The 25412-nt window shown below is 41.3% G+C and overlaps 1 protein-coding gene and 1 long non-coding RNA gene across 3 annotated transcripts in view; one reads left to right on the top strand and one right to left on the bottom strand.

Annotated features, from left to right (window-relative positions):
- ADGRV1 (adhesion G protein-coupled receptor V1) overlaps positions 1-25412 on the top strand; it is a 520471-nt gene that overhangs the window by 472016 nt on the left and 23043 nt on the right. The gene's annotated exons all lie outside the window — the stretch shown is intronic.
- LOC140613455 (uncharacterized) lies at positions 816-25412 on the bottom strand. 2 transcript variants are annotated; one of them, XR_012014480.1, is made up of 4 exons: positions 25175-25412; positions 20196-20323; positions 17512-17652; positions 816-2111 (listed from the first exon to the last, which is right to left on the bottom strand). It is a non-coding gene; the product is annotated as an uncharacterized lncRNA (long non-coding RNA). The 2 variants fall into 2 exon arrangements; XR_012014479.1 differs by lacking the exon at positions 816-2111 and adding an exon at positions 6595-6728 and having other exon boundaries at positions 25175-25404.

The following is a 25412-nucleotide window of genomic DNA, read 5'->3' as shown; positions in this document are numbered from 1 at the left end:
AATTTTCTGGACTTGCTATATTTATCACTCACATTTTGTGTGTTTTATAATATATGCTTGTAAAATCTTCATTTTATCTTTTTCTCCATGTTTCAATATGTTGTTATTTATGTCTGAATAATAAAAGCCACAGTGTTTTGCAATTGGTAGGTTTCTCTTGGTACACTGTAATTTAGTACTTTATTCTCTGGACAGAGTCCACAATGCTTTCTTTTTAATGCCTCTAAACCATGTAAATCAAATGTTTTATTAGGAAAAGTAGAGTCAGAGAAATAGAAAGGTCATCTCTACCAAAACAAAACCACATTTCTCTGGTCTTTGATACTTAATTTCATCTGTGCTCTTCCCTTTTAGCATGGAACACACATTTTTAATGTAGAAGTGAATAGAAACCAAATATAAAATCTGGTTGAAATATGGCTCTGTTTGAATTACTGAATGGGTTCCTTAATCAGTGTGAATTAGCAAAATCATATAGATAGATATCCCTGATCTTTTTTAAGATTTTATTTATGATAAATAAAATCTTTAAAAAGTAAAATTTAAAAGTGGGGCACCTGGGTGGTTCAGCGGTTGAGCATTGCCTTTGGCTCAGGTCGTGATCCAGGAATCCTGGGATTGAGCCCCACATCAGGCTCCCCGCAAGGAGCCTGCCTCTCCCTCTGCCTATGTCTTGCCTCTCTCTGTATGTCTTTCATGAATGAATGAATAAATAAATAAATAAATAAATAAATAAATAAATAAATAAATAAATCAAATCTTTTTAAAAAATGATATTTTATTTATTCATTTGATAGAGAAAGTGATGTAGAGAGAGAGCATGAGCATGAGCAGAGTGAGGGGCAGAGGGAGAAGCAGACTCCCCACTGAATAGGGAACCTGATGTGGAGCTGGATCCCTGGACTCTGGGATCATGACTTGACCTGAAGGCAGGCGCTTCACCAACTGAGCTACCCAGACGCCCCTATACCCCTGATCTGAATCCTCACTAAAACACTTTTGCTATCTCTTGTCTCCCCTTGTGGAGCTGAGAGAAGCAGGCTAGTTCAGTCACTCTATACTTACTGCTATGCTCATCCCTCTGAATTTTCCAAGAATCCTCCCGGCTGCTACTACTACCCCTCCTGTCTGTAGGATTCATTCCAGTTCTTTTTCTTTATACTTATCTTCTTCTGAAGACCTAGAGAAATGGTCTCTCATTCTGAGTACAGAATTCTGAGAGATCCTGTACTTCAATCTCCTGGTATTCAGTTATACCCCTTATAATTCCCTTCTTCCATTTACAACAGTCACCAACCCCTGCCTACCCTTTGTTTCCTGCTTCTCTGGATTACTATCTCCCATGACATATATTGCCTTTTTGTCCCTTTCCCTACAACAACTTGGGAAATTCATGGGCACCAAAAATATTTTTATCAGTCTATCAGAGAAGGAATCTAGGGTGGAGCAGTTAACTTGCTAAGTGACTAATTTTTCTTTCTAAAATTTTTAGTTTTCCTTTTTCTTTTCATTTGGGGTAAGATTGTCTTTGAAAAACACAAAAAGAAATACATTTGAAGTTTATTGCTCTATAGCCCAGACATAAACAGACATGTAAGGATTGGCCTGTGAATTGATTTGTATTGATGGTTCATAATAACCCACAAAGTTTTGAACTAGGAGTTAGGAAGCACAGAATGTCACTAAATAATTGGGTGACTTTGACCAAATCATGAAGATGGAATTTCTTCTTCTATAAATGAATGGAATCAGCATCTTGCCTAACTGGAAATTTATGATTCTATTAAAAAACACTGAATAATGCTTTATGTGAGAAACCAAAAAGTCTTAAGAGACAATGCTTTTCCCATTCATTCTTTTCATAACTTTTACCAGTACATGAGTCCTATTCTGCTATTCTTCTGTTTTGAATTAGAAAGGAGGGCCTGAGAGTGAGAAGAGCCTAGAGTAACAGGCCACTAAGGGAACTAAGCCTGGATTTCCAGCAACAACCACCCGTCCCAGGTGCTATCCCAGGGGTCTTCTGAGACGTTACTCTTCTGTCTTCATTCGTAGGTGCACTTCAAGCTTCTCTCTGTTCCATCTCAGGCATCTCAGGAGTTTGCTAGACCCTGAAATATCAATCACAGGATTAACTGAAGAGCACACTTTTAGATTTAAAACCTCAGTTTTAAAAAAAATAAAAATAAAAAAAATAAATAAATAAATAAATAAAACCTCAGTTTTGCTTTTACTAAAACGCTTTTCCTAATCAGTACATTTTAAATATTTTAATAACTGTACAAATGATTACTTCATAATTGCATGCTAACTTGATGATACTGGGGCACCTAGTTGGCTCAGTCCATTGAACGGCTGCCTTCAGCTCAGGTCATGATCTCAGGGTCCTGGGATCCAGCCCTGAGTCAGGCTCCCGCCTTGGCGGGGAGTCTGTTTCTCCTTCTCCCTCTGCCCCTCCCCCTACTCATTCTCTCACTCTATCAAATAAATTTTTAAAAGATTTTTAAAAAATAAATTGATAATACTGACAAGAATTCCCTATCACTTATATCATGGGAAACTTACCTAATTTCTCTAAAGCCTCAGTTTCTATCTTTCTGAAAAATGTGAATAAAAGTATCTACCTTAGCACTGTTGGGAGGATTGAGTAAAATGAATAACATAATATATGTGAAGCATGGCCAAGCGTGTGGAGCTGAAGGAATGCTCAGAAAATATCAGCTACTCTTATTGTGATGGTGGTGGTTATCATCTAGTATTATTTGCAGTAATTCTTAGCAATAATAATAATAATTGGAGAAGTGCATAAAAAAACTCTAGAAAAGCCAGAGATGGCCTCATGAAAGATGTGGTCCTAGAGCTGGACTGCAGAATACACCAAATTTGGATGAGTTTGAAGGAGGGGGAATTCTTTTCAGGTTCTTCAGATAAAAAGATGTGCAAAGGCACCAGATGGAAGAGAGCATGGTCATCTTTGTCTAGCTAGAATGAAGTTTAGGCAGGAGAATAAAAGGAAACAGCATTAAAATGGCCCTGGGGTAAAGGTGGGGCTGGTGAGAGGTGACTGGAGCAAAGCCTTCGTGACACATTATTATGGGATCTATTAAAACAATTTAAAGGGCAGCCTGGGTGGCTCAGCAGTTTAGCGCCGCCTTCAACCCAAGGCGTGATCCTGGAGACCTGGGATCGAGTCTCATATCGGGCTCCCTGCATGGAGCCTGCTTCTCCCTCTGCCTGTGTCTCTGCCTCTCTCTCTCTCTATCTCATAAATAAATAAAATCTAAAAAAAAAAAAAAAAAAAAAAAAAAAAAGATTAAAAAAACAATTTAAAGAACTTACAAAACAAAAAAACGTCCTCAAAAAATCATGTTTCTGCAGATCCCTTAACCACCACGACTTTGACTCCTGGCCTCTTGTGTTCCAGCCATAAAGACAGCCACACAGCAGGGAGTTTCTTTGCTGGAACAAGAACCTAGTGGTTGGTGCTCCTGCCCTTCCCACTGTGCTGGCTGCACAGAGCCCGGAGCAGCATGAAAGGAATCGACCATAAACACGTAATATGTACATGCCCTGAATAAAATTGTAACCCAGAGTGCAGCTGTCCTGAGACGGGGCCCCTGACATCAGCCTCTCCTCCAGCACCAGCCACCCGCTGAGCTGAAGGGCGGGCGCTGGGGTCCGGGATGCTGCCGCTGGACACTGCACAGAGGGCCTAGGTGATGCCTCGGGCCTGGAGCAGGTGCCTGGGGGAGCCTGAACCAGCATTGTTTGCACCCCTCCCAAAGCCCTGCCAGTTCTCGTCTTTCCCTTCCCATCACCATCTCTCTTTCATCAGCTCTAATGGCTTATCCTCCTTTCCCGCTCGACATCTGTTTTCCATTGTCTCCCGTTGTTCTCCCCATTGTTTGTCTTTCTTGATCATTCTCACAGATCCAGGGCTCTGTCGCTAATCCTAAAGATGACCAGCTACGGCTTCTCCCCTGAGAGAGCAGGCCTTCCACTTACCAGGACCCAGCTCTGCCCTGGGGTGTAGGGGGGCAAGCCCCAAACACCCCCCCAATAGTGTTCAGCGGGGGCTTTTTTCTGTTTTAGGAGACCTGGTGAATTTCGCAGTACAGGAAGGGCTCGGAGAGATAAGACAGGGTCCAGGGGGGGCCGTCGGGGAAGCAGGTGCGCGCTCCCAGGAGCCGCGACTCGGGCAGGTGCAGGGGGCAGGGGCAGGTGCAGGTGCCGCGGGGAACCCCGGCTGGGCAGCTGTTCCCACAGTCAGCCAAGAGCTGCTGCGAGTGTTTCCGCACCCCGCTGTGCAGCCAGCGGGCGCCTTGCTCCTCGCCCCGAAGCGCTTTGAAAGTCGCCCCTCGTTGTCTTTAGCCTCCCTGTTCCCCACTTAGCACCTCGCCCTGCCGCGATTTTCCTGCCGCGGGGTCATCGAAGGCAGCCTCTGCTATTTTATGAGCAGAGAGCTGGCAACAGGCCTGAATCCGGAGCCTCAACGCAGGCTCCATAGTTTCAGGTTGAGACAAAGACGTGTTTTCTCGAGCTCTTGTCATCTTGACTTCAGACAGCAGGCCATGCATGTATTGATCACCTGTGCAGCCCCCTTTGGGGCCCGTATTGAGAAATAAAATCCTGCACACTCCCCCCCACCCCCCCACCGGGCCCTTAGAACGCTCTCCCTTGGCATGACTCTATCTTTTTCCTGACACAGAGTTGGCTCGATTGTGCGAGCTGTGCATCTTCCTCACTAACAAGTCCCTCCCAGCCTAAGCAGCTGCCGAAGGCCCAGACACAAGGACATCAGAAAGCGGTGGCGTTTTGCCTTTGCTGGGCCCGTCGTGCCTGTGCAGCGCTAGGGCCGTTAGGAGGCACATAGAAAGGGGTTGGGGAAAGGTGAGAGAAGAGCAGGAGCCGAACACTGCCAAATACCTACTGAAAAGAGCATACCCCCTACCCTGGTTCTCCCTCAGGTACTCGGGACGCTTACCCCAGAAGGTGCCTGTTCCCGGGTCTCCAAGGGCCCGAACGCAGACCAAGCTGGGCCCTGTGGTCAAGAGCCAGGATGCCCGGTCTAAAGGGGCAGCAGCTTCTTGGCTCTACTAAAGCATTTGCTAGACAGGAAGCAGATCCAGTGTCAGCCAGATCTTCTGATTTTTCTACAGAGGCCAGAAACCAAATTTTTATGAGAAATCTCCTAATTTGTTAATGTTGGCGACTATTAAAAGACAGCCTTTAAATACCGTGAAGGCCAATCAAAACCTGTTGGCAGGCAACGTTCAAGCTGCCAGGTTTGGACCTCTGGCTTACCTAGTAGGCACACGCTGGAAGCTTCTAAATGACCCAGAGGCCTCCCCCCCCCCCCCCCCCCAGAGTCCATGTGGATCAGGGATAGGAAACTTTTAAGCTCTGTCTTACAAATTCTTGATACCAAACATTTTTAAAAATCAGAGTTGTTTTAAGAATTCCTGGACCCCTTTTCTGAACATAGTCTGGAACAAGCCCCAGCTTCCCGGGTGGCCTCAGGATGATCCATCCCCTCAAGTGACCTCCAACCCATGGCTGGTCCAAGAGGGGAAAAGGGAGATGCTGGCCATTCGGAGCCTGTTCTGGATGACTGCAAAGCACTGCGCTCACCCTTGCTCAGTTCTGTAGCCCCGGAGCAGACACAAATCCAGTAATTCCTGAGAGGTGGGGAAAAGGCACATGAGGGTTGGAAGATAGGCCAGAGACTTTTCAGCTGTGCTTGGCAGGCTGAGGTATGTCCATGCCGAAGGGAATGAGACGCTGTGGGAGACAGAAGAGACAAAGGAAGCATAGAAAGGGAGGTGTGGGGCAATTTATTCCTGTTCCTCAACTGTAAGTAAGAACAAGCCATCAAAAGCAGAAGTAGAAGAGCTGAAAAACCAGACCATGGGAATGTTCAGGGCTCCTTCCCAATATGATCCTTGAACATGCCCATCCATCCACCCGGCTATTGGAAATCTTTGCCAAAAATAGAAGTGGTGCCAAAGACTGGGATAGAGGCAACAGACTATTTTTATTCCAAGTGGAGGAATAGGCCACGTAAGCAGACGAAAACATAGAGCAACTCAAAAGAAATGTCAGCCCCTGAGCCCATGGGTGTGTTTCCTCCTCATGGCATGAGATTTGGGCAGAAATCTGTCTCACCAAGTCGGGACCTGCACTTCGGGCTTTCTCGAGCTGCGGTTCAGAAATGCAGCACAGGATTTGAGACAAAAGCAAGTCTTTCATGCCCAGTGTCATCTGTGTCTTATGTTTCTTTCTTTTGTTTTAATAGATTTTTTTTTTCCCAGAGTGAAGGGGATGACGTCAGGCAAATATGCGATACAGGCTCATCTAATTAAAATTTTGTTTATTTACTTGTGATTTTAAAAGAATATGAAGCATACTTGTGAGACATTTGTGTCTGGAAAGAGTTGAGCAACTCTAAAGCTGTAACGTGTGGCGATTGGTTAAAAATTGCTAAATTATGTGTCTTTATTTTCCGCGAAATGTCAAATGTTGTTCTTTTGCTTCTATAAAGGTCAATATGGCTTAAAGAGAAAGGGGGCAAAAAACCAAACTTGGACCATTAACTTGTTATTGAACTTTAGAAGTGTTTTATTTACCAGTAAAATTAAATCTAAAAATGTTGTGGTGGCTCTGAAACAAGAAAGACTAGATTGCAACAAAGTTAATGACTTTGTGTTACTCTCCTCTTCTTTCTGGGCCTTTCAGTAAAAAACAAAAGGGAGAAAACGAGTTAGACAGCAGAAGTTATTTATAATTACTCTGTGTATACATATATGTGGAATATATATTCTGCTGCATGGATGGGGTGTCATAATTTTTTCCTTATGCTTTCTGCCCTTTGATGTTCTTGAACAGAATAGAGCTGGGGAAATAAAATTCTTTTGGTAAATACATTTCATAGTGGTATTTACTAATGGTAAGCATGGACTTACTTCTCAAAGAAGTCATCTCCTTTTTAGAAGCGATGATCAACAACCATATACACGCTCACACACACACACACACACACACACACACACACACACGGCTAGAAAAGGAGAAAGCACTCTTTGTTCTAGGTTATTTCCAAATAACCATTGTTATTCGTTAGTACCATTTGATCTGGTCATGAGGCACTACTACCTCATACCCCTTTTTGGGGTTGGGGGGGAAGTAAAAATAATGAAAGCACTATTTAACAGTTCAAAACCATAAACGTCTATTGAACTGCATCTTCTAATCCTGTTGCGAAGGCTGAGAGTAGTCTGGCAAAATGCAGGTCAGAAAATTTTTGCTGTCACTGACAGACACATGCTAGTGACGTGTTCAAAATAGAATACGCAGAAGTTTATCTTTTTTTTTTTTTAATTCCAGTGTAGTTAACATTAAAGTTCATCTTTTGTAGCTCCTCACCCACTTCCCAAGTCTTTCTCCTTCTCTGGCCCCCTGCCCACGACCCCCTAATTTGTGCTCTTTTGCTGAACGTGGCTTACTGTCCATTAATCCTCTGTCGGCAGTCCCACAGTGCTAGTTTCAGGTGTGCCTCTTGCCATGATATTGGCATTTTTTAAAAGATGGTATTTATTTATTTTGAGAGAAAGAGAGAGAGTGGGTGCAGAGGCAGCTAGAGTGAGAGTGAGTGGATGGGGAGGGGCAGAGAGACCCTCCAGCAGGCTCAGTGCTCAGCATGGAGCCCAACACAGGGCTGCTTCTCCACCCTGGAATCATGACCCAAGCCTGACCCTGGAAAGTGGATTGCTAAGGCACTTGGGCTTTACCAAGTTGACTTCCTCTCCAGGAGTAGAGAAACAAGAGAAGGCCTGGGAGTCCCCCTTTATTTATTTAAATTTTTTGTTATTGAAGGCGCCTGGGTGGCTCAGTAGGTTAAGCGTCTGCCTTCAGCTCAAGTCACCATCTGGGGGGTCCTGGGATCAAGCCCTGCTCAGTGAGGTGTCTGCTTCTCCTGCTGCCTCCTCCCCCCTGCTCATGCTCTATCTCTGTCTCTGTCTCTCTCTCTTTCTCAAATAAATAAAATCCTAAAAGGAAATTTCTTATTGAAGTATAGTTGATATTCAATGTTATGTTAATTTCAGGTGTACGACATAGTGATTCAGCAATTCTACACAATATGCAATCAAAGGAAACCATTCACAAAATAAAGATGCCACCTACTGAATGGAAGTCCCTTTTTAAAATGCCAGCAATTGGGGCTCCTGGGTGGCTGAGTCGGTTAAGCATCTAACTCATGATCTCAGGGTCATGAGATCCAGCCCAGTATTGGCCCACTTGATATTCTCTCTCTGCCCACCCCCCCAACTCGCTCTCACTCTTTCTCTAAAAAAAAAAAGAAGATAGCAATGGAAGGTCCATTTTCAGTTGTTTGGTGCAGACAAATTTAAATTTTCTTTAAAATTTTTTTTCCTGAATTGACTCTTCTGTTTGTATTATTTCTGAATCGTCATCAGTGAGTTCCATTACATTATTAGTTTCACAAAGTGAGGGTCTATTAGAGTAGGTATTTTGGTCTGTTTTTTGGCTTTTATCCTAAAATTTCCTATTGCATTTAGTTTCCATTATATTTTGAACTCATCTACCCAAAAGCGCCTCAACATTATTTTTAAACATGTTTGTCTTGTTTTTCTCTCACAGTTAAGTGTGGTTAGTATTAGGTTCATTATGTAAGGTTCCATTTTCACTTTAGGCTCATCTAGTATTACTGCATCAGAAGGAAGTTAAACTTAACATCATTTACCAAAACAGGTGTAACAGGAGGAAAACGAGGACAGAGATACTTGATGTGGAGATCGAAAAGTTTAGCCCTAGTGCAGACCCCTGAAGTGAACACAATGAAGGACTGATAAGATGGCAAGTGGGACAAAACAATCAGGGTAAAATGTACTTTTCTTAAAAAAAAAAAAAATTGTTCATAACAGACTTCAACGTATTCATTTTAGAGTCAGGAAGAAAACTTCAGATTGGTTTAGTTTAGAAAATTGCCTGAAAATATGTGACTCTAAAGTTTTCCATAATACTCTCTTATATTTGAGTTCATGTGAATTTTTATAATTAACTTCTGAAGATCAATGTTAATTTTTTAGTATCAAAACTATCACTTCGAATGTGAGGTTTAAAAGTCTCTAGAACTGCATGGTCTACGTTTGGGAGAGACAGAGGAAGAGGGAGAGCTAGAAGTGGCCCCTCTGACACTTGGGGTTTCAGCAGCTTTGTCAGGGGGTGTTGCAGACCTCAGAGAGGCCGGGCTCAGTCCTGGCCAACAAAACTATCTGGAATAAAAGTAACAAGGTGGTCAGAAGGGAAGTCACATGCTACTTTTTGCTCTCCCTTCCATTTCAGGTATTCTTAGCCCTCAGGTCTTACCTCTCCTAAATTTATGAAAGTAGATGAACATGACAACTAGTGCTCCCTAGACCTGTCAAGATAATCCTTTAAACTACATGCTGCTAACATGATATGTAAACACTGGTCTTGAAATTGTCCACTTGGAGTGGGCCATGTAATATAATTTGCCTAAATGACGCTTCTCTGAACAGATCAGGAATGCAGTTAGAAGAACAGTGAAAGCTGTAATCTGAAACATCACATCCTAGAATCATTAGGGTGAATAACCAGACCCATAAGAATGCATTGAAAACCCCGAAGAGGGATGCCTCAGTGGCTCAGCGGTTGAACATCTGCCTTTGGCTCCGGGCATGATCCTAGGTCAGGGTATCGAGTCCCACATCAGGCTCCTTGTGAGGAGCCTGCTTCTCCCTCTGCCTGTGTCTCTGCCTCTCTGTGTTTCTCATGAATAAACAAATAAAATCTAAAATCAAAAAGCAAGAAAGAAAGAAGAAAGAAACCCACCCCAAAGAGATTGCTCAGAGAGAGCCCAGGCAACATCAGTCTTGGTAAATGACAGCACAGAGTGAAGGACCTGGAATCAGACAGGCTTAAGTGTGAGTTCTAGGTAAAGTGCCACACCTAAGTCCCAGTTAATGAAATAACAGTTGTAAAGTGCTTAGCCCTGGTGCTTGGTGTGTAAGCAAACACTCAGTAAAGATAGTTTATTTTTTAAAAAATCAAAAAGGAAACAAGAAAGGCAGAAAAAAGTTGCATGGTCTTAAATAATTTTCCAAATTTATTTTGAATAAATGCATTTGTGCTAGAGCTTTTCATGGTAACCAGATCAACAAAGCACGGAAAGTACTATTGCTAGGGTATATTGGCTGGAAAGAACAAATACTGAGATTATGGCCATACACGATACAGAGGGATTTTATTTCATTCCCGTCTTCTTGCCTTAGACTGTGCTGATATGTTCATGTGTAATTCTGTTCTCCTTTTTAAAATTTTTCCAGATCTTCCCTTTCTTAAGGATCCAGCTTTAAATATACCACTTCCTTAAAACCTTCTGTGCCTCCCTAGTTTACCATAATCTCTTCTGATGCCAGCCCCCACATTGTATTCTGTATTTTCGCTTATTTGGCACATCCTACACTACCTGGGGCAGTTCCCCAGCCATTTCCCTGAAGACCCACTCTCCTGCTCCTTTTATACTGCTGGGAAAGCTTAATTACAGGGCTGGCACAAGGTCCTCAGTAAATTCTTGTTGAATTAAATCTCTTATTTGAAATTTCCAATGCCTGCATTCCCCTCCCACAAGTCCCAATTTAGGGAAATCTCTTGAAATGACTCACAAGTTTTCACACCTCATCCCAAACTGACATTTTCAAATTATTTACATGCTTCCTAGCTTTCCAGTGTGTACTATCAAAAGTGTTTATATTAAAAGGACATACTTAGTTATCAAACATTTATCCTAAGAAATGTGGTGATAGCCAGCAGCATTGTCCTGCCGAAGAGCTAAAGGTTACAAGCTTTGCTTCTAATAATAGATTTAGTGGTGGAATTAGGAATACAAGTAAGGTTAGCCTCCCAGAGCAGTCTGGTGGCCTCAGGCAACCAGGAAGGTGAAGTCGGTGTCTTAGCTAACTCACTAACTTTACTGGAAGTGCATATTTTCCATGTGCCAAGTTCAGTAACTCATGGAGTAAATGTTTGTTTTGCTATGCTTTGAAAAGTTGCTTTGCTTCTTGTAAGTTTTCTCGGTGGAAGAATTCCAAGATATGACCTAATCTATGTTTGCGGCATTGAACTAGAAACAGGATTTGTTCTGTGACTTGGCTCTGTCATTTATGGGCCACTTCTGTAGGGAGGGTGTGTGGAAGCAACAGGAGAAATGCCTGGCCTGTTAATGCCAACAAGCAATATACTCATAAAGTTTTTGATTTTCTAACATCTGAAGGCAGGCATCCAACCTTGCAGAACAGAAGGTATCCATCTTGCAGATCATGGTCACTCGTTCCCAGAATTACAGTAACCAGGTAGTACGTAGGATCACCTCAGAGGACTTTCCCATAACCTCCACAAAGAACACCTCTGTACTTTCCTGTAGGTGCTGTGGTTTGACTCTTTGTATAAACTCCCTCAGGTCAGAGATGAATTAGCCATTACTAGTAGGGAAGCCTATTGCCAGTTCGGGCTATTTGTTATTAACCCTTGAATTTACTCTGTAGGCATCCTATAAAGCATTTGAGAATTTATGCTTGTTAACTAATGGTAATCTTTTGTCTTAAAGATTGATTTGAGAAAGAGAGAGAGAACAGGAGGGAGGGGCAGAGGGAGAGAGAGTCCCAAGCAGACTCCACACTGAACATAGAGCCCAACTTAGAGCTCATTCCCATGACCCTGAGATCACAACCCAAGCTGAAACCCAGAGTTGGTTGCTTAACTGACTGAACCACCCAGGCACCCCAACTAATAGTGATCTTATTAAAGATTTGAGTTATTACCAAAGGAACTACTAAAGAGTTCATGTCAGGGCACCCAGGTGGCTCAGTCCATTGAGCACCTAACTGTTGGTTTCAGCTCAGGTCATGATCTCATGGGTCATGGGATCAAGCCCTGAGCAGGTCTCTATGTTCAGCTGAGAATTGGCTTGGGATTTTCTCTCTCCCTCTGTCTCCCCCTCTGCCCCTCCCCCCCTTCTTTTCTCATAAATAGATAAATAAATCTATCTATAAATAAATAAATCTATCTATCGATCTTTAAAAAAAAACAGAGTTCATGCTATAGAAAAGTATCTCTTAGCCGGATAAATAATCCATGTAATCACACAGTAGACAAAGCAAAAGCTAGATCTTATTGATGGCTATAATCCTGGGTAAGAAATTAGGAAACTAACTTCATAGATGACACCAGTACTTAGCCTGAACCATTTTAAGTCTTTTCTGTTTTCATAAGATCAATCTGGGTTGCTTTTGAAATCAACAGACTGGCATGCTATTGATTCACAACCTCAACAACTTTGTTAACCCTTTTTAAAATAAAGTCACTCTGGGGCTCCTGGGTGGCTCAGTCATATAAGTGTCTGCCTTCAGCTCAAGTCATGATCCCAGGCTCCTGGGATCAGCCCCGCAGCTGGCTCCCTGCTGAATGGGGAGTCTGCTGCTCCCTCTCTCTCTGCCCTCCCACCCCTCCCTCCACTTGTGTATGTTCTCTCTCTTTTTTTCTCGTTCTCAAATAAATAAATAAAATCTTTAAAAAATAAAGTCACCCTGATGTTAGAACTCACTAGAAGTATACCAGCTTTACAGTTCTTCAGAGTTCCTCATGCCCCCTCAAGCAACACTCTACAATATAGTTTAAAATCTAATCACACTTCTCAGAATTATAATTTTGAACAATCAACAGGATTCATTTTGGGTTTGTAATGTACTCATTGGGAACCATATGGCCCATTTAAGTAAACATCTGTGATTCCCTTTACACTGAAAATAAAGTGCTACATGAAGATTTTATTCAGTCTGATATCAGAAGCTTCACTGCTCTTCTCTACCCGTTACTCTGGCAGGAACATGTTTGGTCTTCTTGTACTTACTACCCTTTCCTGCCTCCTCTTGCAAGGGTTCTTCTCTGCTTAGTCCCAGCCACTTTTTGGTGTATTTCCTTAGATCTACAAAATATTTTTTTTCCTTATCACTGCATTTAAATGCCAAAATATCCTCACCTTTGTTTTTCTCTCACTGACCTGTAGCCACTTGAAGATAGGTGTTACATGTTTTATCTCTGTTCTAAACCTCTTCAGATATGTTGAGTGAATGAATGAACCCATGAATGAATAAATAGTTGAATGAATGCTAAGAATATTGAAAGGTTTATTGTACTTTTCCAATATGTTTAGTTATACTGGTGTATCTCAAATTTATTTTTTTAAACATTTTATTTATCTATTCATGAGAGAAATAGAGAGAGGCAGAGACACAGGCAGAGGGAGCAGCGGGCTCCCCACGGGTTGCCTGATGCAGGACTTGATCCCAGGACCCTGGGATCATGACCTAAGCCAAAGGCAGATGCTCAACCACTGAGGTACCCAGGCGTTCCTGGTGTATCTCGAATTTAAATAACTGTTTACCACCAATCTTCCCTTACACACACACACACACACACACACACACACACACACACACTGGGGCAAAAATAGTAAAAACATGAAGGCCCATTCTGCTGTATTTGCAGTAAACTGATAATGACCACACTAATTCCAGAATGGTCTATCCTTGGTTCCCAGTACTTAGCATTTGAATCATCACCATTGTTCAGTCCCAGGCAAATCTGAAAGGACAGGATTCACTGGGAAAGAAATGTTGCCTTAAGTTCCTAGAGGATTATTATAAAAACAATGAGGCAAAGATTCTTTCATGTTGGAAAAATAAAACAAGACTTCTATAATTAAAACCAAAAGCTATAGCATAGATGAGAAAAAGCAGTAATCAGCCTAAAATGGGAAAAGCCTGGGTTTCAAATATTTAATTTTCTCTGAGCTAAGAAATTGATGCAGACTGTTGTGGGTGTTTTAAGATCAAAATTATTTAGACGGATATATATAGAATGTTTTGCTATTATATTTATGGATTAGAACTAGCTCCGAAACTCATTTCCTTTCCTTATAAACAACTATGGTTGACATTTACTCGAGGTACTCTTTCTTCTCCACCACATATAATTGTGATCTATGTAGCAAGAAGAGCAAAAATCACTATTAAAGATCTGTTTTTTAAATTTCCCTACTACCATTCTCAGCCATGCAGGCCATGATCCAGGCTAACTTAGAAGGCACTTTGGAAAGCACGTAGAATATTTCCCTTCTTGTCTGTTCTATAATCACTTCTCTTGATTGGATTCAGCAGTATTTTAATGTTGTATAAGATGTGGTATTGTTTGTTTTCTTTCAAGTATATTTTAGAGGCTGAATTTATCTTTGGGGACACCATAGATCAAAGTTTGATCCTTAACTTTGTAGGCTGAAAAACAGATTTGACAAGGCTCCAAAAGCTGATTCACTACTCAAGTATTCATGATGTATTAATTTACAATGAGATTTGTGTGTGGCTGGGGAAATGGACCACTTGTCTATAGAAAGTAAACTCATAAATTTAACCTTCTTTGTGATAATACCCAAGAGGAAACTGAATATCTACAACTATGTTGTATTCTGTAGTTATTTAAAAAATCAAACTGTAATTCTAGAAAGACCCATATAATCCAGTCTCCAGCCTTGATTTTGCAGATGAGAAATTGGGACCCCAGGCTTTCACAGCTACAAATGACAGAATTGGAACTAGAATCCAAGATTGCCAGATAGAGATCTATGTACTTTTTACAAACCCTGCTGCTGCCCTGATTTTGGAGTGGGATGGGTAGTGATACCCATGGTAGTGGTAGTGGTAGTGGTAGTCAGAAGTTGAAACTAAAGATGGTCCAGGGGTGCCTGACTGGCTCAGTTGGTAGAGCATGCAACTTTTGATCTCAAGGTTGTAATTTTGAGCCCCATACTGGGTATAAAAATTAGTTAAAGTCTTGGGCTGCCTGGGTGGCAAAGTCAGTTAAGCCTCCAACTCTTGGTATCATCTCAGGTCATGATCCCAGGGTCCTGCGTCCAGCCCCATGTCAGGCTCCCTGATTGGCAGAGGGCCTGTTTCTCCCTCTCCCTCTGCCTGTCACACTCCTTCCTTGTGCATGCACGCTCTCTCTCTGTCAAATAAATAAATAAAATATTTAAAGTAATTATAAAATTAAAAAGTGGTCTAAATTCTTTAGTTACTATAAAATTAAAAAGGAAAACAAGCTTAAAAGGAAAATTTTTTATGAAGCTAAAGTCATCTGATAAAGCACCTTTACCTCTACTTTGGTTGGAGGACATTGGTAAATTTCTAAATTTAAAAATGGAAGAGGAGGGGCACTTGGGTGGCTCAGTTGGCTAAGTATCTGACTTCAGCTCAGGTCATGATCCCAGGGTCCTGGGATCCAGCCCTACTTTAGGCTCCCTGCTCAAGAGGGAGTCTGCTTCTCCCTTTTCCTCTCCTCACTCATGCTTTCTCTCTCTTTCTCTTTCTCTCTCTCTCAAATAAATATTTTTTAATTTATTAAAAAAATAATAATACAAATAAAAATGGAAGAAGACACCAAGAAATAAAGGATCTGGGTCACAGGTTCATGATGAAGAATCTCTTGACAGATTCTTGACTCAAATGGCTAAACAACCATTTGTCATTGGTTTCCTGAATGTTTTGTCTTTGTACAACAAACTGTTAGGTTTAGTTTAACTATTTACATTCTAAATCTGTCTCTTTTTTTAAAGATTTTATTTATTTATTCATGAGAGACACAGATTGAGAGAGGCAGAGACACAGGCAGAGGGAGAAGCAGGCTTCATGCAGGCAGCCCGATGTGGGACTCCATCCCAGGACTCCAGGATCATGAGCTGAACCAAAGGCAGACACTTTAACTGCTGAGCCACCCAGGCATCCCAATCAATGTGTCTTTAGTTAGAAGTCCCTTTGGGGTTTCCAATAAATTTGCGTTTTGTTATTACCTTCATCAGTAATATACTTACAAATCATATTTTAGGTCATTTCTACAAAGATTTCAACACATAGCATCTCTCATCACTTATTCATTCAAAAGTACTTAAGTCAGTCACCACATCAGGTTCTGAGAGTAAAATGGGAAACAAAACAGGAATGGTCCCAAACAGAGCTCACAAAATCAGAGACTGCTTCTACTGTAGGAGGCAGATTTTAATGAAATAATCACACAAACATTGCTAAAACCTGTGATAAGTTCTACAAGAGAACAATATAGGGTGCTGTGAAAGCATAAACAGAAGGAAGTCATCTAATTTGGGAGATTGCTGAAGAAGTGAGATCAGAAGGCTAAGTAGTACCAGTCCTGAGGGAAATTAATGCATTCTCCAGCCACAGAGAACCTCGCACGAGGGAGCGGCCCTTAGGACTGCGCCTGGCCATCCTACCTATGTAATACACAGTCATGGGATAATTGGAAAAATTAATATGCAAAGCCCTTGGAGGATTTGAATTTAGAATAGTGTAGCTGGATGTGGAAAATACAAGTGGGGGACAGCAAAGAGCTTGGAAAAGTAGGTAGAATCCAGGTCTTCTAGAGGCTTATAAGATATTTTAAGACTGGAGCCTTTATCTTAGAGGAGGAGTTAGCATTAAAGCATTATAAGCAGTGAAGTGGAATCTTCTGTTACAGAGAATTATTGCAGGAGAGGAGGGCAAAAGGGTAGAAGCTAATTGATACAGAGATTCTTGCTTTGGTGAAGGTGTGATGTCATGGTGTCTGACTAGCATTTTAGCAGTGGATTTGGAGGGAAATCCAAGGTTCAAGAGATATTTTGGAGGGAAAACTGCCAAGACATGGGGGGTGGAGATTGAATTGCAGGGTAGAGAGGAGGAGAGAGAAGGTGCCATCCCAGGTGTCATGTCCAGTGCCGTCCTTGTGACTTCAGTATGTGAAGCCCACCCTACATAGCTTCTGGTGCTCTCTATCTCCACAAATACCTCCTGGTCCCACCTGGACTTTGACCTTTCCCTGAACTACCTCACTGCTCCACTGTAAGGGAAGCACAAAGACCGGTGCTGCTAGCCACTTCAAACCCACATTTCTAAACCTGCTAAAGAGAACTCTGTGTACTTGAGGAAGTTACTGAAACTCTCTGAACAACGGCTCATAGGATAAAGGATGATAATACATACTTCATGGCATTGTTGAAAAGTTTGAATGACAGTGTTTTCAAAGCCCCTGATATGTGATTGGCACATAGAGGAGTGCAATGAAGTAGAAATTTCCTTTCCTTTTTTGTGTGCTGATTTTTGCATCTTATGTTTCTGGAAATCCCACTAACTTTGTCTGATTTACTACTACAATAAATGAGAATGTTATTATTATTTTTTTTTAAGTAAGCTCTATGCCCACCATGGGGCCGAACTCATGACCCCAAGATCAAGACTTGCATGCTCTACCAACAGAGCCAGTCAGGCACCCCAAAAAGAGTATGTTTTTAATAGAGTACTTATTTTATCAGTTTTTGTGCAGAGGTTAAATCCATCATACAACTTATTAAAGACACATACTTACTGTCAGTTTGGCAGTAAGTGGTATTCCAAGGCCAGGTTCCAGTGTGTGTGTATGTAGGGGGTTTCCCATATACCACCAACAAGGAGTTCTCAGGACGCCAACTGGGAGGCCTGCTGTTGAACTCAATTCTAGCACTAGCTGCTGGAGATAACATCAGATTCCACAAGTTAGAGGTTCAGTCCCACAGGACTACTCCCCCACAACCCCAAGTCAGATAGCAGTCATAACCCAGGTAGTTACCTGTACTTGTGACCAACTGGCTATAAATCAGAGGTTCCCAAGACCGCTGCCTTGGTTTCAGTTAATTTGCTAGAGCAGCTCACAGAACTCAGAGAAACAGATGACTGGTTATTGTAAAAGGATATAACTCAGGATCAGCCAAACAGAAGAGATGCACTGGGCAAGGCAGGGAAGATGACACAGAGCTTCTGTGTGCTCTCCAGGCGCCCCACTCTCCCAACATCTCCAGGTGTTCACCAACCTAGAAACTCTAAACCCCATCCTTTTGAGTCTTTATGAAGGCTTCATTACATAGGTGTGATTGATTACATCATTGGCTATTGGAGATCAGTTCAACTTCTGGCCCCTGCACTTGTCCCCAGAGGTCAGGGGTCAGACTGAAAGGTCAACTGTGTAATCACAGGCTTGGCTCCATGGGCAACTGGTCTCCATCCTTAGGTACTTTCCAAAAGTCACCTCATTAACATAACAAAAGACAATTTTATTGCTCTCCTCACTAAAGGAAGTTCCAAGGATTTTAGGAGTTTCATGTCAGAAACTAAATGGAAAACCAAGTCTATATTTTTTATTAGAAATTGCAATGTCACAGGCAGTCAGTCTGCTTGTAGGATGGAGAGAGTGCCCCTTTCTTAAAATGTAGCAACTATTTTTTTTTAAAGATTTTACTTATTTATTTATTTATTTGAGAAAGAGAGAATGAGAGAGAGAGCGCTCACCCATGAGCAGAGGGAAAGGCGGACTCCCCACTGAGGAGCGAGCTCCATGCAGGGCTCCCTCCCAGGACCCCAGGATTATGACCTGAGCTGAAGGCAGGCGCTTAACCAACTGAGTCACCCAGCCCCCTAAAATTTGGCAAGTATTAAAAAGGAAATGTAAATACTTAGTATGCCACTGACTTCAAGTTTGTATCTTAAAGATTTAATAAAATGAAGAGGATCCAACTACCATATCTCAAGCCTATTAATTTCACACATGGACATAAAATATGTAGGAAAGAGGAATCAATATGCTGTAAATGTAAAATGTGCATTCTCTTATAAAGGTGGTAAAATTTAAAGGGAAAGTACAAACCACTATGTGCAAAACTACATAAAGGAAACCAAATTTTAGGGTTTGGGATTTAGTTCCTTAATTTTAGCAAATTTTCTTTTTAGATATAGCTATTGCCTGATAGACTTAAATTAAAACTATATTTAAACCAATCAAATAGTAAAATGTGTCATGCTTTTTTACATATACTCCCAAAAGCTTTAGACACACACAGAATTCAGCATTTATTGTCTTTCCCATAACATGCCTTTCATCCGCTCCCACTAGTGGTGGTGGTTGTTCCAACTTGGCCTATAAAAATTTGTGAACACATACCTTCATACTTAAGTGAAATGAGTCACAGAGCAGATGCCAAAGAGAGTACCCCAATTTAAGTCTTCCAGAATTTCTAAGATGTGTTGAGGAAATGGCATAGATAGTACAATTTTACTCATATCTTAGATAAGAGTAAGCCCTTAAGATGTAGAAGCTGTTCATAAAGATATCTTGATCTTTTTTTTTTTTTTTAAGATTTTATTTATTAGAGAGAGACAGAGGGTGTGCATGCTCATGCACCCATGATGAGGGGAGGTGCAGGGAGAGAGGGAGAAGCAGACTTCTTGCTGAGTAGAGGGCCCGATGCGGGGCTGGATCCCTGAACCCTGAGATCATGACCTGAGCCAAAGGCAGACACTTAACTGACTGATCTATTCAGGCCCCTCTGATTTTTGTTGTACACATTTTTTTTGGACTTCATAAATTCACTTATCCACTCAACAAATATTTATGAAAAACTTGCTGTTTGTAGGGTGCTGTGCTGGGCTCATAGAAATGAAGAAATCCCATTATCTTGCTTTTGGACATTTACAGGCTACAGTGTGATATAGGAAGCCAATTAGAAAACCAGTAGGATAGAGCCTAACAATTGCCGTAAAGCAGGTGCAGTGAGAGGGTCTGGTTACCCAACCCAGTATGGGCTGGTGGGATGTCCACAGAAGTCAACAGAGGAAGCCAGTACTTAACTAATGGGTAGAGCTAGCCAGGCTAGGCAAGGAAGAGGAGCAGAGGGTAAAAGGAGGCAAACCCGGGAGAAGCTAAAGCACATTTGGAGGAACTAAAAGTGCCTGATGATTCATGTGCCTGGAGTGGGGAGTCTCAGGCAGGGAGTGGTAACAGGCAAGGCTCAAACACACAGAATGCTTTATTAACCAAGTTACAAATTTGTATGCTCTACTCTGAAGGTTTTGGGAACCACTGAAGCATTAACACCCTCCCTTTTGTGAAATGACTCAATAAAGAATAAGTCATAACAGTGAAGAAACTGATACCCATACCCATGCCTTAAGAAATATAGTCAAGAATTGTATTTCTAATCACACTTAAGGCAGAACAGCACCTTGGTTTGTATTCTTTACCTCTTCTGGGAAAGAAATGGTTCTTAGCCATGTAAAATATTTAACCGCGAAGATCCTGCCCGGCCTCACAATGTGACATTATTTCTCTGAACACAGCCATGTGGTGGACCACCTCAAATGGTAGGAATCTGTTATACAAAGAAATAAATCAACCAGGTTAAGATTGAGACCAATTATGGAAAATCCTTTTGGCAATTAAAAATAATATCACCTTATCTTTAAAAATACATATATATATCTCTAAAGATTTTATTTATTTATTTATTTCAGAGAGGGAGACAGCACAAGAGAGAGCAAGGGGAGGGGAAGAAGCAGACTCCCTCTGAGCAGGGATCCCAATGTGGGGCTTGATCTCAGGACCCTGAGATCATGACCTAAGCTGAAGGCAGATGCTTAACCGACTGAGCCACCCAGGCACCCCTAAAAATATATTTTTATGTTTATTTTATTTGAGCTTCCTAATAACCCATTGATGTAACTGGTGTTGATATTCCCATTTTACAGACGAAACACTGAGGTTCATATGAATAAAGTATAGCTCAGTATAGCAGTATACAAGTAGCACAGCTACATATTATGCTAATTAGTATATAATTATATTTATTATATTAATACTACTTATTAGAGATTCAGTCCCAAGATATCTGACTTTAAATCCTATTCTTTTTTTTTTTTTAAAGATTCTATTTATTTATTTGTTTGAGAGAGAGAGTGCTCACACTCACTTGGGCATTTGAGTGGAGGAAGAGGGAGAGAGAGAGGGAAAGAGAGGATCTCAGGCAGACTCCTCACTGAGTGTGGAGCCTCATCCCCCAACTCTGAGATCACAGCCTGAGCCAAAATCAACAGTTGGAGGCTTAACGAACTGAGCCACCCAGGAGCCTCTAAATCCCTACAAGAGAATGGTCATAAGCAATAAAGAAAATTAAATTTTGGGATATACTAAAATCCTTGTTTAGATTTCTTTTGTTAAGTTATCAGTCAAGAATTGAACACTCTACTTCCTTAAAGAGTAGAAGCTAATGAATAATGTCCTTGGACTCCAAATATAAAACAATATAATACCTTTTCCTAATTTTTGTGTTTATTTTGGTCTAAGAAAAAAACCCTATTTAAAAGGTTGTTTTTTAAAAAATAAAAGGAAAATAATTTCTTGACTTGAAATCATGGTATTTAAATACTAGAAAATTTATCTTTCACTCTGGTATATATGTATGAAATTTGTGTTCTAAGAATTAGCTGTGGAATAAATACATGAAGTCTTTTTTTTCCCTTTGAGTTTCCTTGTTTTTGTTTTTGTTTAAAGATTTTATTTAGGGGATCCCTGGGTGGCTCAGCGGTTTGGTGCCTGCATTCGGCCCAGGGCACAATCCTGGAGTCCCGGGATTGAGTCCTGCATCGGGCTCCCGGCGTGGAGCATGCTTCTCCCTCCTCCTGTGTCTCTGCCCCTCTCTCTGTGTCTCTCATAAATAAATAAATCTTTTTTTTTTTAATTTTTATTTTTTTAATTTTTTTATTTTTATTTTATATTTATTTTATTTTTTCATGAGAGACACAGAGGGAGAGAGAGAGGGGCAGAGACACAGGCAGAGGGAGAAGCAGGATCCATGCCGGGAGCCGGACGCGGGACTCGATCCCGGGACTGCAGGATCGCGCCCTGGGCCGAAGGCAGATGCTAAACCACTGAGCCAGCCAGGGATCCCCATCTTCGAGTTTCTTTGTAAGAACATTAATACATGTCCACATATGAAACTTGCCTAGTATTGCAGAGTTGAAAAATTCTGTTGAGGAAGAAGTTGGAGAGTGTGGACCTACATCATGGCAGGCATTTTAGGCCATAGGACTTAATTTTATTTCCATATCTCATATTTTTAACTCTACTGTAAGTTTTTTGAAGCAAGTACTACATCTTTTACATTATTTGTACGAATGACAAATTTCCCATGCATTGGACAATCAAAAAGGCATGCTATGCAACATTATTTTGTTGAGGAAAGATAAAATATTTGGAAGAGCATCCCCAGGTTTCAACAAGGCCTTTCATTGAACCCATCTTCCACTTCACTCATTTTCCCTGAGGCAGTGATATGAAATTCGGGGAGCTTGGAACACTGAACCACGTGAGTGAACATGAAGTACTTTTGGAGAGAGGACTGAGGCTGTCTGGTCACTGCCTGCAGGGGAACCCACAGTGCACTACTAGGTGGACACTCAGTTCTTCTGTATTAACTCAATGAATGAATCAAAGATAATCAAGAAATAATTTAAATTGCAGACTATCATCATGTCAAGAAGGCTTGTTTGGGGGACACCTGGGTGGCTCAGTGGTTGAGCATCTGCCCTTGGCTCAGGGTGTAATTCCAGGATCTGGGATCGAGTCCCGCATTGGGCTCGCTGTGAGAAGCCTGCTTCTTCCTCTGCCTGTGTCTCTGCCTCTCTCTCTCTCTCTGTCTCTCATGAATAAATAAAATCTTTTTTTTTTTTAAAGAAGGATGTTTGGAATCTGAGGAGTTGTTTAAGGTATACCCAATAGCTCTGCTGTGTCAGACAGTATAGCTTTCACAATGCTGGGCCCTTGCTGAGCCCTCACTAACCCCACTAAACTGCCTTGTAAGGCACTATCATCGACACTTGAGTGAAAGAAGGTGATGTTAATAAAAATGCTGAGACAACAAACTAAACCAGGAGTCCCAAGCAAACCAGGGTTGTCCCAGTAAACCAGGATCTGAGGTTACCCTAGCAGTTGCCCAACTATAAATCCAATCTTCAGCTCTTTTTCCAAAAAAAAATGCTTACATATGAAAACATGTCCTTACATAATTAACGGGTTGGAGAAAATAAACCCTCTCTAGAAACTTAGTTTTAAGAAAGTTCATATCCAAGATAAAGTGGTTATTTCTGAGACTTAGTGTAATTCTAAGATTTGGTGTAAATTTTGGAGGTTTCTTTGGCTGCTCTGTATTTTTTCTTTCTTTTTTTTCCTTCTTTGCAATAAACATTAACAATGAACTAGAGCTGCTTTATATTTTTGCCTTTACAAAATTAAAATATCCTTAGATTTCTTTTTTTCAGAGTTTTGTTGGTAAATCAAGTATTTCATGGAGCATTCCTGGAGAAATTTTAATGTCTTTGTTTCTCTAATTAAAACGTTACAACAGAGGGGCACCTGGGTGGTTCAGTCAGTTAAGTGCCAGACTTGATCTCAGCTCAGGTCTTGATCTTAGGGTCACGAATTCAAGCCCCACATTGGGATCCTTGCTGGGCAGAGAGCCTACTTTAAAAAAAAAATTACTAACAAAAGGATATTAAATGATTTGTCCCTACTAAGTAGCTCATTAATCAGCAGAAAAGAGTATTTGAAAACAGTAACAACATATTTGATACTATATATTCTGGCTCTTAATATCTGGAATTATTATTGATTTCTCTTTAGATCCTGTATTATCTTAAATCTATGAATGTGAATATTTCCAGGAGTGTGACACCTCAAAGAATTTTTATTTATTTATTTATTTTTACCTCAAATAATTTTTATCTGCTCTGGAGATGTCCTAGAATTTGCAAGTTTGGCCAATTATAATGACAAACCTATTCCTGGCCTCCTCGGGGCATGATTTATACCTGTATTTCAGTAAAGCAAAACATGAGGTGTTGAGTTCCACATTTCTTTCTTTCTTTTTTTTTTTTTTTAATTTATTCATGACAGACACACAGAGAGAGAGGGAAAGAGAGAGGCAGAGACACAGGCAGAGGGAAAAGCAGGCTCCATGCAGGGAGCACGATGCGGGACTGGATCCCGGGTCTCCAGGATCACACCCTGGGCCAAAGGCGGCGCTAAACCACTGGGCCACCTGGGCTGCCTGAGTTCCACATTTCTATAAAAGTCTACACAGACTATGTCATTATTTTGAAATTGACACTTGAAAATTCCTAAAACAAGATTATTTAAATCATCTGATACTTGATTAACCACGTTGTGATGAAGAATTCCTTCAAAGTTTACTAGGGTGTGTTTTATTTTATTTTTTATTTATTTTTAAAAAAGATTTTATTTACTTATTCATGAGAGACAGAGAGAGAGAGAGGCAGAGACACAGGCAGAGGGAGAAGCAGGCTCCATACAGGGAGACTGATGCCAGACCCGATCCTGGGACTCCAGGATCAGGCCCTGGGCCGAAGGCAGGTGCTAAACCGCTGAGCCACCCAGGGATCCCCTTTTTTTCCTTTTAAAAAAGCAATACAACAACTAGGAGCCTCTGGAGCCCAGCAACCTTTGAGGGGCCCTATTGGCAGCCCCCCTGAGGCCAGGGCTTCTGCCCAAGCCTCTCCCTGAAGCCACTAGGCAGCTTTTTAAATACCCCAGGACCTTTGCCCAAACTGTGGACCAAATGGAAAAAAGGTTTTGTAGCAAAAAAAAAAAAAAAAAAAAAAAAAAGGCAGTATAGAAGATTTAGAAGCCCACTGACTATCTGCTTTCAGCAACTTGTGGGACAGGAAGTCAGGGATGCAAAAATTGGGCATCTCCGGAAAGGATCTTGGTGTCAGAGAAGATGTAAAATTGACAGGAAGGCACACCCACATTCCTCTCTCACTGTAGAAAATGTATTCAACATTCATTCAGGACCTTCACATGGAACACCTGCTTCAGTTCTCAGTTTAAAGGCATTGAACTCTGTGCTACATAGTCTTTAGCTCTGAATAAGAATCATAATGAATGAAGTAGGTGGAGTGGAAGGAAGAAAACACTACCATCCAGGGTTAACAGAGTTATCAAGCTAGCTGATCGCACTTCGTGACTCAAGTGATTCCCTCACCTCAGGGTACCTTATCCTGCACAGCACTATATATTATATATTTCGGTCTATCTTCACGACTCTCTCTTTCGTCACTGTTTTTCCCAGAGACATTTGTTACACCTGAAATAAATAAGTGCCTCTTTTTGCTTCTTCTTGAAGTCTACTCTTGACAGTGTGGCCTACCTCATTCTTCTGGAACAGAATCTTCCTTGGGTTTCCCGTGGTATAGTTAGCTGTGGCTGTCCTCCTCTCTGACCTGCCTGACCGGTCAGTTCTTGTTTATGCCACTGGTTCCTCTTCCTGTTCATGTCCTCCAGCTGTTTTTAATCCTGAGCACTCAGCCTTTTCCTCTTCATTGTGTCTTCCTTAAAATAATCATATAACCACATGGCTTCTGCTTTTACCACCCCACTTAGCCTCT

This window comes from Canis lupus, chromosome 2 (assembly GCF_048164855.1).
Source record: "Canis lupus baileyi chromosome 2, mCanLup2.hap1, whole genome shotgun sequence".
Lineage (NCBI taxonomy): Eukaryota > Metazoa > Chordata > Mammalia > Carnivora > Canidae > Canis > Canis lupus.
The sequence above is the reverse complement of the archived record's forward strand: the minus strand, read 5'-3'. Positions and strand labels throughout refer to the sequence as shown.